Source organism: Zootermopsis nevadensis, unplaced genomic scaffold (assembly GCF_977971745.1).
Source record: "Zootermopsis nevadensis isolate Lab colony 2312 unplaced genomic scaffold, Znev_1.0 Znev_ptg000009l, whole genome shotgun sequence".
Lineage (NCBI taxonomy): Eukaryota > Metazoa > Arthropoda > Insecta > Blattodea > Termopsidae > Zootermopsis > Zootermopsis nevadensis.
The window spans coordinates 2012880-2026017 of record NW_028259141.1 but is presented as its reverse complement, the minus strand read 5'-3'; the positions used below and the strand labels follow the sequence as shown (position 1 = coordinate 2026017).

The 13138-nt window shown below is 36.1% G+C and overlaps 1 protein-coding gene across 9 annotated transcripts in view; it reads left to right on the top strand.

Annotated features, from left to right (window-relative positions):
* The window catches only part of Pdfr (Pigment-dispersing factor receptor), a 95992-nt gene that overhangs the window by 19973 nt on the left and 62881 nt on the right, over window positions 1-13138 (top strand). For 5 of the 9 annotated variants that reach the window (XR_015534331.1, XR_015534330.1, XM_087345770.1 and 2 more), the window contains exon 1: window positions 4685-4938. The exons of 2 other annotated variants lie outside the window; for them this stretch is intronic. The gene's annotated coding sequence lies outside the window, so the exon portion shown is untranslated. Of the gene's footprint in view, window positions 1-3093; window positions 3191-4684; window positions 4939-13138 lie in introns of those variants that run through there. 2 more of the 9 variants (XM_087345771.1, XM_087345776.1) reach the window with 2 other exon arrangements.

The following is a 13138-nucleotide window of genomic DNA, read 5'->3' as shown; positions in this document are numbered from 1 at the left end:
GGTTAGATTAGGTTAGGTTAAGTTAGGTTAGGTTCGGTTAGGTTTGGTTGGATTAGGTTAGGTTAGGTTACGTTAGGTTAGGTTATTTTAGGTTAGGTTAGGTTAGATTAGGTTAGGTTAAGTTAGGTTAGGTTCGGTTAGGTGGTATTAACAAACCTTTTAAAGTATTTCAGGGATACAGAGTCTGTACCAATTTCGAGTATTCGAATTTCTCAAAATTGTATTCTGTGTTTCCACCCCTCAGTCATCCGTTTATTTGTTGCACAATTTCTGCTAATTATTAACAGGAGAGATACACAGACATGTTTATTGGAATTATTATATTTTATTTATATTCAAACAATATTAACATGCTTAAATGAGACTTTAACTAAATAATTGTTTTATATGGACCTACAAAAGTCTTGTTCGATGCCCTGTTTCTTTATAATATTTCTTCCTAATTCAGTTTCGAGCCTAAGCTAAAACACGTATTTCACTGTCAAAGAAACGTACGTAACAACGAATATGACATGAATGATCTCTGTATCGTGGGTTCACTTTCGTGAAAAAGTTCTTTATGAACACGTAAATTTAAAATTTATTATCTGATAGTGTGGGTTCACACTACACTGCTATCGAAATAAATCGACCATACGTCCTGCTGTCTGTGGCTTACTCCGCAGACCAAGTTAGAATAATGGATAAAAAAACTACACAGTTCTTCGGGGGTTTAAAACGCTTGTCCAAAGGAGGCTTTCTAGGTCAGTGGTTCGGATTGAGATGGTTCTTCGAAATTAATCTGAGTAGCATTGCATAAATTTCCATTAATTATTACATCGCTCTACAAAGTAGTTAAAAGAAGTATCGAAACATAAAAATATCGATATATCGACAAGATGAACGATATAAATCTCGAATCATTTCGAATGATGTGATGAACAGATATACGTAGATAGTCGATTAAGGAATCCTAGTCGATTCTAAGCTATTTAAAACATAACCTCTAACTACACGTACAAAACCACAAACCGATGACAATATATCGATTCTTGCAGCCGTATCGATTTGCAACGACTAATCGACTAGTTGAATCGTTTGTCACAGACTTATACCTCGTGCGTCCTGAAAATATGTTACCAGTCTTTGTACTGTGGTCTAATTAGACGCTTATTAATTCTGATACTCAGTGCTAAATGCTTTAAGAACGGGGTTTAATCTTTTGGGTGCAATAATTCTGCTCGTGAACACGTCTTGTACCCCACCGATACACGTTTCGCGTAACTGGTGTGAGTAGTTGCCTAGGAATCAGGATGAATATGACTTTACGTAGAGTTTGGGAGGGGAGAACGTTGGGAGAGTCCATTACACGGGATTGGACCTGCTTCTGATGTAATTTTTGTACAGTGATACGTGATTTGGTTTGCGTTTTATAAGGTACACCCATCATTAGTCATGTTTGTGGAGCACTGTTTATATGAGATCACAACTTACGAACACAAGGTCATTTTGAGAAAATCTTTTATAAAGCAAGGACAATGCTCGTTGTCTTCAGGTGGTTTCTAAACTATCGTAAAAAAATTAAGGTTCTAAAAAATCTAGTAAAAACATCGGTGATTATTAATTTGTGGCAGTGTTTTTTTTTTAATGATAGAAAAACTTAAATCTGTTTTTGTTCATTTCCAAATGACACGTTTAGAGCTCTAGTGATTCTAAGCGTCTTCCAACCCTCCGAACTCCCACCAGAAATCTTGTGTGACGAAACCCAGGTTCGTAGATATTTTCCGTCCAGAACGACACCAATGGTTTTGTCTTCTTGAGTGTTTCGTCACGTTTTATAAAATAACTAAGAGTTTTTCCTGAATTTGCTGCTAATCTTTCAGTTGGCTGGGGAATATCTCAGTTTTTAAGAACTCAACGTTCACTACAAAGCTCACGAAGTCCAAGGCAATTACAATTTGTAACATGCTAAGTAATCTTTTTTAATTGGGCGGTTGTGAAGTACCAACTATAAAACATAAATAATTTAATCGAAACGCGCTAATGGATTATATGAAAGTCGTTTCAATGCTGATGTATAAGTTAGACAGATAAAAGAACATCACACCGAGCCCTGAATCGGTTGGCTTTCCCACGCCAGCTCAGTTTGCTTTCCGCCTTTTACAACTGACAGGCACTTCCAGGGCGCTGATTTCCGTTCAACTCTCACCACCTTTTTTTTAATACAGGACTGCTAAAAAAAAATCTGTTTTAGAGGTACAAAGTGAATGGCGAAAATGGATTAGAATACTTAACTTAATAAAACTCATTAATACGTTGAGAGTTTCACAGCTGATCAAGAATTTCCTGTGTTTATGAGACCCCGAATTACAACTATCCTTTCCTGAGCTACATCAATCCAATCAACTCTTAATCAAACCTTTTCTTATAAATATTTTTAATATTGTCGTCTGGGATTCGCGAGTAGTGTTTTCAATTGCATAGTTTATAAAAAATATTCGAAACCCTTAATCTTTGTGTTTCCCTACAGATAGGAGACGAAGTTTTGATTCTAAGCTGAATTTGGAGACAATACGTTATCCCGAAACGTCGATAACTATTTAAAAGGCGTCACACCTCACACGAAAATAACAGAAACTTTCATTGTCATCAGAACTCAACGTCTAATAAAATATAATACAGCATATAATTTTTTTTGGATAGTACAAAATATTTTTTCTTGTGTAGACCAAGGCCTAAGGCAGTAATTAGCTCTTCTTACATGTTTTGTGTTTCAGAATTAAAATACAACACATAAATGCCTTCAGCAGTGTCAGATATTGTTACTCTGGGTAGAAATATATAACATAACCTCACATCGTTAGTAGCAGACGCCACAGGCTTCTTCTTAAATATAATGTTTTCGATCCTTCCTTTTATAATTTCAATTTATTTTGTATCGTAGTCGTGGTAAAGCTCATTTACGATGGAACAGACAGTAAACAATGTTTATTAAATCATAAAACGTATAGTTTGACAAACGTCAAAGATTAACGCGAGACAATGTTAGTGTTTAGCTTTCTTTGTGAGTGTTAAGTTGGCAGTACTGATGCAACGACTCTCGACTCGCGTCTTCGCTTTTCATTTGTTATTCCGCCCTCAGTCGGGCTTCTGCGACGTGTGTTGTAAGTTCGCAAGACGATCTGCCCGTTGTGGTTCCTCACATTTACAGGTAAGCGTCACTTTTAGTTACCAGTTCGTTTAAGTGCAAGGTGAAGTTTGAAAAATTCGTTTGCAAATCGAAGAAACACTGAGAAGTGATCAAATTCTACCACCTAAATACGTTTATATAAACGAGTCTGTGAGCTGTAGTTAGTATACATTTCAGTATTGTAAAAAATTACTTCTTTGTTGGACTTTATATATGAGTACAGACAAAGAGATGGATTATAAATGTGAATTAGTGCAGTGAATTCGAGAAACAGTGGCGTCTTGCCAGAGTGACAGATGAATCTCGGGTCGCGTCCTAAATTTTACAATGGAAACTGGACATTTTATGAATGCTTGGCGTCCATGTTAGCAAAATTCCGCCTTAGGTTAACAGACGGATATAAGTTGAAAGCAGACGTAATTAAATTGTGTCAAAGCCTTCTCGTGTTCTGTGACATGATCTCCCAATAGCGAACTCTGAGTTATCGTACTGGAATCCCGGTAATATTATGACATGTTTTGTTTTCATGCAGACACCGTCAAATGGCGCTAATATCAACCCATCTTACAAGTTTGTCGTCCGCCATGTCGGTAGTACCAATAGTATGAAATTGGGAAAAAAAACGTACGTTTTGAGATTATTCCCCCCAATGACACGAAGTCAGTAATAAATGTCATTTAAATTAGCCTAGCGGTTTTCGAGTTGAATCATGGGGCACACACGGACAGACAGACAGACTTTACCAATTCTATACGTGTTCATTTAAAGCACATCATTGCGAATAAAACTTAATAAGCGTGTTTATGAACTCGTACCTTGTATTTAAAAGAATAACTGGAGAGGATTCTAATACAATTTACTAGATTTAAAATGATATTTTCACTAAAATTAAACGAACATGCATTTTAAAGGTTTATTTATTTTATACATGTTATTTACTTCAAGGAAATTTATTTTTGAGAGTAGCATAATTGAATATATATATATATATATATATATATATATATATATAATTGAAAGATTTAGGTATATGTAGTAATTTATCTTAACCTGTTAATTTTAAACAAAAAAGTACTCATAAGTAATTTATAATTTTAAAAATCACGTGTACTCAATATATTTTCTAAATAATGAAAATATGTAACAACATAGTTAGATGTAAGTTACTTCTGTGACAAGAAATTGGACTCGCGTGCAACAGGTCGTGAGATCGAACCTGGTGAAATAAGAATTTTTTTATTATGTTGTATATTTTTTATATTTAAGTCATGTTAGAGTCGCTATAACCTCACTAATTCTGCACTAGCGCCATCTCGGTATTACCTATTATAATAAATTAAATTGAAGCGAGTTTAGGATAAAATGTAACACCAAATATAGGGGTCTGAATAATGATTTTTGTATTTAATTACTCTTGAAAACTCGCTGTCTACAATTCGCGCATGCGCAGGCAAAGAGCGTGGCAGGAGGCGACGTCACGTGACGTTTTCGTGTATTTCGCTTGGGGACCGTTCGTAATTGAAACGTGCCAGTCGCCATCCGGCAGTCAACGTTAGACGTAGTGGCCACTGCTCCCGGGTCTCAGGGCCGTCTCTACGCGTCGAGAACGAACTTTTGCAGATCGACTGTTTCTCTAATCATCTCGTTAACGTTTACCAAGAAGTTTACAGAACTTGGGACAACTTTACTACGCGAGTGAGTAAATTCTGTGCGGGATACAACTGGATAACGTTTTTACTCGGGCGTCGGTCGACAACTTTCTCACACTGGTAAGTCTTTACGAGCATTAACAAAGTTTATTGTTGTTAAAAAGAAGGGTAGTTTGTATTGTACATCAAAGTATTGATAAATATAGCGTTATTAACGTTCGCAGATTGAGACTCGAAACACTTTTATACGTGTCTCGACACATTTTAACATCGTTGACAAAACATTTGTAATATTATTTTAAGTTGAAGATGATTCTTCTGGGTAGACGTTTACTGACGGTTCGGAGGTACTTACTGCCTTCATCTTCAAGTACCTCTGTCAACGTCTACCAGAACACACGGCGTATTCGTCACCTTGATAACCTCAAATCTCACTTACTTGAAGTTTATACAAATTTTATTAAAATCTCGATGGTGGTTTGTTACGCCGTCTGGATTCATAGGTTTATATCGACGTTTCTGAGGAACGTACCGTCTCCATCTTCAGCCCTGAAGTTGGAGACTTGTTTCTATGAAGTTTTTTTCTACCCAGAACATGACAGCTTCGCCGCTAAGACCTGAGATCTGATCTCTTGAATTGTGTTCGAATTATACGTTCTTCCTTGGCGAGGAAAGCGTTCAGGTTGCTCGCTGTTTATATTCGTAATATAATCGCCATTTTGAATATCAGATTAACCAAAACTCGTCTCCCAGGCTTACTTTGTATATATTCGGCGTGTTATGTAGTAATATAATAATTATTTTACAATTATAATTTGACTTGTGTCGTGTATTTTATTTGTTATTAAAGGTTTTTATAAAATGTTACGCAAATAATCATCGTTTGTGAAAACCTCAAATCTTACATGTGTAGAGCAGTGTTATAGTTCCTCTGAATAAAGTCTCGTGACAAGATTTTGTGGTAAATGTTATGGACATTGGTGAGAACGAGAGCCAGCTTTGTGACAAAGACTCAGAATCACGATCTATTGGGTCAGATGATTGCTTTCCTGTCATGAACATCATTTCATGAGGAGGTTTTGTTAATATTGTACGCAGAGAGCTTCAATGGCGTATAGATATAAATTAGGTGATTACAGGCCGCGTTCTTTCCTGACAACCTGACATTTTATTACAAAGGGGAGAGGGAGATGATTAATTTGAACGAGTATGGTGGGGGCATTTATTTAGTTTTTCGAGTTTTAATTCAATGGTTTACGATGGAAAATTATCGCGGATTATATAATGAAAAAAGATTTAAAAAAAAATCAGAGAACAATTGGCCACCATTTTGATGTAATTGTGGAAATAAATTTTATGATTGAAACGGACTACAGACCCTTGAAATACGCGTAATAAATATAATATATATTAATAGCTGAAAATTGGCAAAGTTATATTAAATTTATTTAAGTAGGAATAAATATAAAAATAGTAAGCTTATTTATTTTTTATGGAAAATATATTCATCACGAAATTTTCTCGTGATACATTTGACTTCATGCACAAGAATTACACTTAAAGTTTGTCCAGCATCTCCATCCAGAATAGACGACGTAGTGGTACCATAACTCCCTGTTAATGCCTAATTTTTAATAACGAGAGACGTAATTTTTATTGTTTGTGGTAAAAGTTGTTCACGTCTTTTATTATTGAAACAGCTGAGGTTGGTGAACAAATTGGGAACTTCGGGGGGAAAAATAAGTTCTTAATTTCCATATCCCCCGATTATATTAATTTACCTCGAATTTTGGCGAAGTTGGCGTTAACATTCAGAATGTCGCTCTGGACTTTATATTTTCATAATCTGCAAGCCATAAGCAGACGAAAGTTGTGAAATGTCCGAATGCAATCTCCCACTGCATTTAAGGACGTTGCTTGGACTGGGTTCTGTCTTCCACGTGAATCTTAAGGGCCAATTATTTCTCATTCTGTGGTCGATCCATCCGTTTCCGTAGTCACACTTACTGCAGAGGAGAATTCACCAGATGTGTGGAATCCTTCTCCTTTAAAACACGAGGATATAAAGGAAAAATTACGATCTTAATAAACCCTTACACAGACTCTTTAGAGGCAGCCATATTTTTTTTGGAGAAATGGTCTTAAATGAAGGAATGTGTTCGAAACGAGCTTTTTCATAATCAAATGGTTAATTAAATTCAATTAATTTATTAATGTGTTTGCCAATAGCGACGAGCCAATGACACGAAAACACTAATAATGTTGTTTATAATTGTTTAATTTTAACCGTCTAATCACAATAAAATATTTTATTAAATATTTAAAATATTATTACTACAATTAACATTTAATATTTAAAATATTACAATTTACAATTAGAGCATGCTCTAATTGTAAATTGTAATATTTTAAAAATTAAATGTTAATTGTAGTAATAATATTTTAATATTTAATAAAATATTTTATTGTGATTAGACGGTTAAAATTAAACAATTATAATCATCACAATATGACGAAACATTATCATCTCATGAGTTTTGTTGTTTATATCTACTATAAAAATTTCTGATTCCCTGTTGTAGTCAACCAATTTATCGTCAAGAAATGTGTTTAGTTTCTTACTCAAGATTTTAAAACGCAACCAACCAACTAAATAGATATTATTATTCGATTTATTAACCATTTTTGCAGTGTATTTACTTCTATGTACGCGAGACAACGCTGGCCTTGTAATCCTGGGGTCTCGGGTTCGAATTTATAACTTGTGTTGGGCAAGGCCGTGGTCTAGGCAACACGGAGTTTTCCTCCGTGGCATCCCAACAATTACTCCATTCACACACAGAAGAAGGCAATGGCAAACCACTTCTGGATCATCTGCCAAGAACGTATATGAACAGGTCCCAGTCCGAGAAAAGGATGGAAGGAGCCTGTTCATATGGACCTGTCGTCAGACAGAACACTAAATAAATACCCGAGACAAACCTTGCCCCTGAGGTACACAGCGAAGCAGCTATTTCTGAAATACATTTTGATTTTTAATACGTGTTACGTGCATTAAACAGATTTCGCGTGAGGAATTCTTATATATTGTATATGGGATTCTTTCGAATGATGCATGAAGATCCCAAAATGGCGGTCTTCTGAAGTTCCCTGATGTCGTGTTCGCCCGAGATGTTGGCCAAATATTTTCTGAGGGACCTGGAGACAGTTCCTGTCGATCTTATAACTATTGGGGTTACTTTTGCTTGTTATTATTATTATTATTATTATTATTATTAATCATCAATACCTTTGCGATTGAAAGTATTGAAAGATGAAAGTATTTTTAAATGACCCGTGAGTCTTCGAGGAGCGGCTATATTAAATCTGCGAGTAAACAAATAATTTAAGGAGCTTTTCTATTTGTTTTTCATGCGATGTTAACTTTGGTCTTGGCAGATTTAATATGGCTTGGCTCTTAGAGACGAAATTCTGCGAATCTTTTCAACTTCAAAACAGATTTCTTTCGCAGGGTCTCGAAAGGTTATTTGAATTGTCTGCTTAACATTGTAGAGGAACTCTTATCTCTTCACTTCTCACTGGAGACGAGTCTTCGAGAAAGTCATTGAAATTCAGTTTAGAAACTTTTATCTTATTTGCAATCAAGGAGAAAATTATTTTATGGTCTACGTAAATATCTTTCTATAAGTTCCGGATGGAAAAACTTGAGGCAGCATTCTCAAGATGCTGAAGGTGATCTACTGATAAATATGCAAGAGGTACTGGGTTCAATTCTCGGGTCATTGTTTTATTCAGTCCTTCTTAACAAATTATAAGAATAATACGACCTGAAGATGGCAGTCTTCTTGGTTGTTGCTCCGTGTAGTCTGGTAGTTAATCGAGTTTTTAGAGGTACATCCATCACCAGGGTGCTTCTGAAACGTCGGTGAAGTTTCGTCAGACTACACGACGTAACAAGAAGGAATCTTGAAATTTTACAGAAAAAGACTTCTTTCGTCTTAAATTACTGTTTAAAATAATCATCCCATTTGATTAAATATAACAAGTGTTGTTAAATAATGAATGCGTGTACGAGAAAAAATATTATATAGAAATTTTGGAGATAAGAGTCTTAAATAAGAGTGTAATGGAGGATATTACTTGAACGTAAATTAAAAATAATTTGCTCTTCTCATAATTTAACAAAGATCTGTATAAGTGTATCGCTGAGAAAGATGGAATGTTTTCGTGAAATTACGTCATATTAGGATGGCTGTCTGTCGCTTTCGTGATGATATTACAGTTGAATATAGAGATTTTCTGCACGTAATAGAATAAATCTGCCAATAGTTTTAACGTTTCTCAGCTGAAACATTAAGATGTAGGCCCCAAGTTCCTTCATAAATTTGGTGACAACGTACATGACGCGAGATCCAAGGTAACAGACCCCTTAAGCTTTAATTCAGTGTTCGATCGATAAAATATGAAATATGTCACGTAATCTTGGTTAGATGTGGTTAGAACTCGTATTTATGGGTCAGAACCTCTCACAAACTTTTTATATTCGCGTACTTAAAGCTCCTTTACTGAAATCTTTGATTCTGTTGTCGTACGTGAACATCGTTTATGGCGTCTTCTCCCGCTCGGAAGAAATTTTAAAAAAAAAATTCAGTATGTGATTTTGTATGTACTCGTTTTCCGGCGGATCGAGTCACTGAGCAAATGTGCAGAGTTGGGCCATATGTTCATTTGAGTTTGATTATAAACAAAGAAGGTTCAATGGCAAAGCTGTTTAATTACAGAGTAAGTATATGTATGAATGCTTAATACGAGAACGTTTAGGCGTTCTTTACATGTCTTGTCGTCGCACTCCCGTGTGTTTGTATAGACTTTTGGACAGACTCTTTGTCAATAGTTTGGCCTGAGCTTTTGAGTAAACTTTTATTCTGTACAAACTTTGTGATTTATAAGTTTATTTCTGTATTCACGGAATCTAAGACTTGCCGAACGTGTGGCTTTAATACGTGAAATAATAAATGTGTTCAAAATTTTGTTGGGAAATATATTTCTAATAGGAAACTTTGAATATTTATAACGATCTGTGTTACTGAGAAGTGACTTTCTTTAGTATAAGCTGTGTTAAACATTGCCACGGGCACAGAATCTTCTCAGACTCTTGTAGGCTGTTATAATTTTTGTTTGTATCATCTGATTGTGTCGTTAAATTGGATCCGATTACTTGAAATTTAAATTACCGTTAAGCAGGATTGTGGAGCTATACAGGTGGTGGCCAATGTCTCGCGTACATCTTCGGGGTAGAAATAATTGGAACATAACGACTTTATCTTCAGTGTTGACATATATACCCTCAGGATATTTATATCTGGTGGCGTATCGTCGTAATGTTTACAGTCTCCGTCAAAAATTTGTACGCTTCAAGGTCACAGTGCAGTCATTCAAAGTTTTGACACGAACAGCGTAGCAAAACTAGCAACTCTGTGTTGTTTATTTAGGGCTAAGCGATGACCTTGGAACATTCAATTTAGTGACGATTACTCTAGTTAATATTTAACATTACAATTGTAGGTAAAATTGAATGTAGTCAAATGAGGACAATGACAGACCTCATTAGTGTTATACGAGGCATAGAGGAATGCATATTCGGTTAATTTAATGAAAGTAGACAAGATTACAATATATTTCCGCCTTTGGTGAGGCTGATCACAGAGAGAGAGGAAAGGATTTTATGACTTTTACTGATTACAAAGGACTGTACTGTTAGGATAATTAAATTGAGAATTATCTGATGGGTGAAATATATTTAATATTAATATTTTAATATTTTCCGTCAAATCACAATTTTTAATAAGATAATAAAATATTTAAAATATCATTTCACGTTCCGCATCGAATGATCTATTTACGAATTGGAACGTCTCTTACGACATGTTTCGGTTATATTTAACCGTCGTCAGGTATAAATTAGATTGGTAAATTTAAAACTCGAATTACAGTTTATTGAAGATGTTGTTATGAGATTACTCTTATATATTAGAACGAAGGTATTGTTTTTTATATGGCGTGGTTCATCTGATGTTCAATATTATATTTAATATTATAAAACACAGAATTTTAGTCGGAAAAACTGAAGGTAAGAGACATAGTCGTAGATGGGATGATAATAATAAAACGAATTCAAAAGACCAGAAGGGTGTGGACCTGATTCAACTGTCTAAGGATAAGGACCATTGGCGGAATCTTGTAAACACAAATTAAACTTCCGGTTCTCTATAGGGTGCCAATATGTTAATTAGAAAAACAGATATTTATTAAGTACTATGCTAAATTAATTTTTCAAGGTGTTATTTATAACACAAAAAAATATAGAATGTCGGTTATTATAAAAATAACACAACAACGTGATTTTGAATAAAAGATTTTGGATTTTAGTAAATTATTTACTAACTTACTTACAGTTCATCCTATACCCACAAACTGGTAGGGGTGGATTACGTCAAGTCCACACACTATACGGTATAATACTTAGCATTAACAACTTGCTGACAGTCGCGAACTAGGTTAGGTTATCGTGTTCAAATTAAATTCATTTGGATCTAAACGAGGAACCTGGCGCGCTCATGTCAACACGACGATGGACCATCGTATTTTATAAACGGCAGGGGATTTCTTGATTAACTGAGCGTACTGTTAGATTCTGAAGTAATTTTCTCCTTGGTGATAATTTATTAGAATTTGTACTCCTACACTGCAATGCATCTAATAGCATACGAGGTGCGATCGGAAAGTTTCAAGACTGTGTCAATATAGGGCGAACCGGATGTAGTACGAGCTTCTGCCGCTAGGGGGTGCGGCCTACATTCATAGTGAATCAGTGTGACAGCCGGCATCATCGAATTAGCATTTGTTTCTTAGTTACGGGCGTTTTGGTAGTGCATTACACCGACCCTCCTGCGATTTCGGAATGGCGTGTGCATCAAATTTTGCCAAAGACTCGCCAAAACGGCTACGGAAACCTATGAAATGCTAAAGCAAGCATTTGGGGAGTCCGAAAACTTTTGTGTGGCATTCACGTTTTAAAAATGGCCGAACCTCTGTCGATGATGACAAGCGTTCTGGACGACCATCTTCGAGCACAACGCCCGAAAATGTTACGAAGATCGACGTCGTACCATCAACGACTTGTGCGACATTGTTGGGATAGGCTATGGGACCTGTCAGCTGATTCTAAAGGAAGAACTCCACATGCGACGCATCCTGTCTGAGGACCAGAAGCAGAATCGACTTCTCGTTTGTCAGGAGCTCAAAGATCTTGCAAGAACCGACCCCAACTTCCTTTCTAAGCTCCGTGTGACTTCTTTCTCTTCCCAAAGATGAAAATTCAGCTAAAGGGAAGGAGATTTGAGACGATAGAAGAGATTCAGGCAGAATCGCAGATGGTGCTTGACAGGCTGACAAAGAAAGATTTCCAGGGATGCTTACAGGCTTGGCAGCGGCGCTGGGATCGTTGTGTTCACTCCCAGGGGAACTACTTCGAGGGTGATGGATGAATTTAATACCTGAGATAAGTGTACGGGTTTTTATACGCGCAGTCTTGAAACTTTCCGATCGCACCTCGTAAGTCTAATTTCGTGTTGTATAAAAGACATTGAGAAAAATACGAGTGTTTTCTGACAGTTCTTTAATGTTAAAAAGGGTCTAATCGTCAAAGAGGCGAGTCTGTGGTGGGTTAGGTTAGGTGTACTGCTCGTTTTTCTCACGATGAATCATAATAAAGCTGTTCACTTCATGAAGATGGCTGTCATCTGGGTTGACATTTCATTGGTCCTTGCTGCCTCCATGATTAGGACGTCGATAAAATTGTACCAGACTACACAGCGCTACAACCCAGAAGACAACCACCATTCCCGCTGACGTGAGAATATCATATCTTATTAGCTTCATTGATTCCTTCCCTATTTCTTATTCATTAATTGGATTTCCGCCATTTTCATATAAAAAGAATGCAACATTTCATAAATTAATTGGTTGGTTCCTTATTACGTCTTCATCAGTTGGTCTCTGCCCCTTTCATATCAGTTTCTCTCATATTGCAAGCCTTGATAATTAGCGCCGGGATCGCAGTATCCCGTAACGCACCGGTGTTATGTGAGTTGCCTACGTAGCAGTGACATAGTCTCCGTTTCAATGTTTGTATTTAACCGTGTGGTTGAAACGTAACACAATCACTGATGTTCCGCGTGTTAAAGACTTCAGATGCCTGACCTTCGTAGCTTCCGTTGGCTTCAGATCTGTTATAAATTTACAATTAAAATCGAATTAT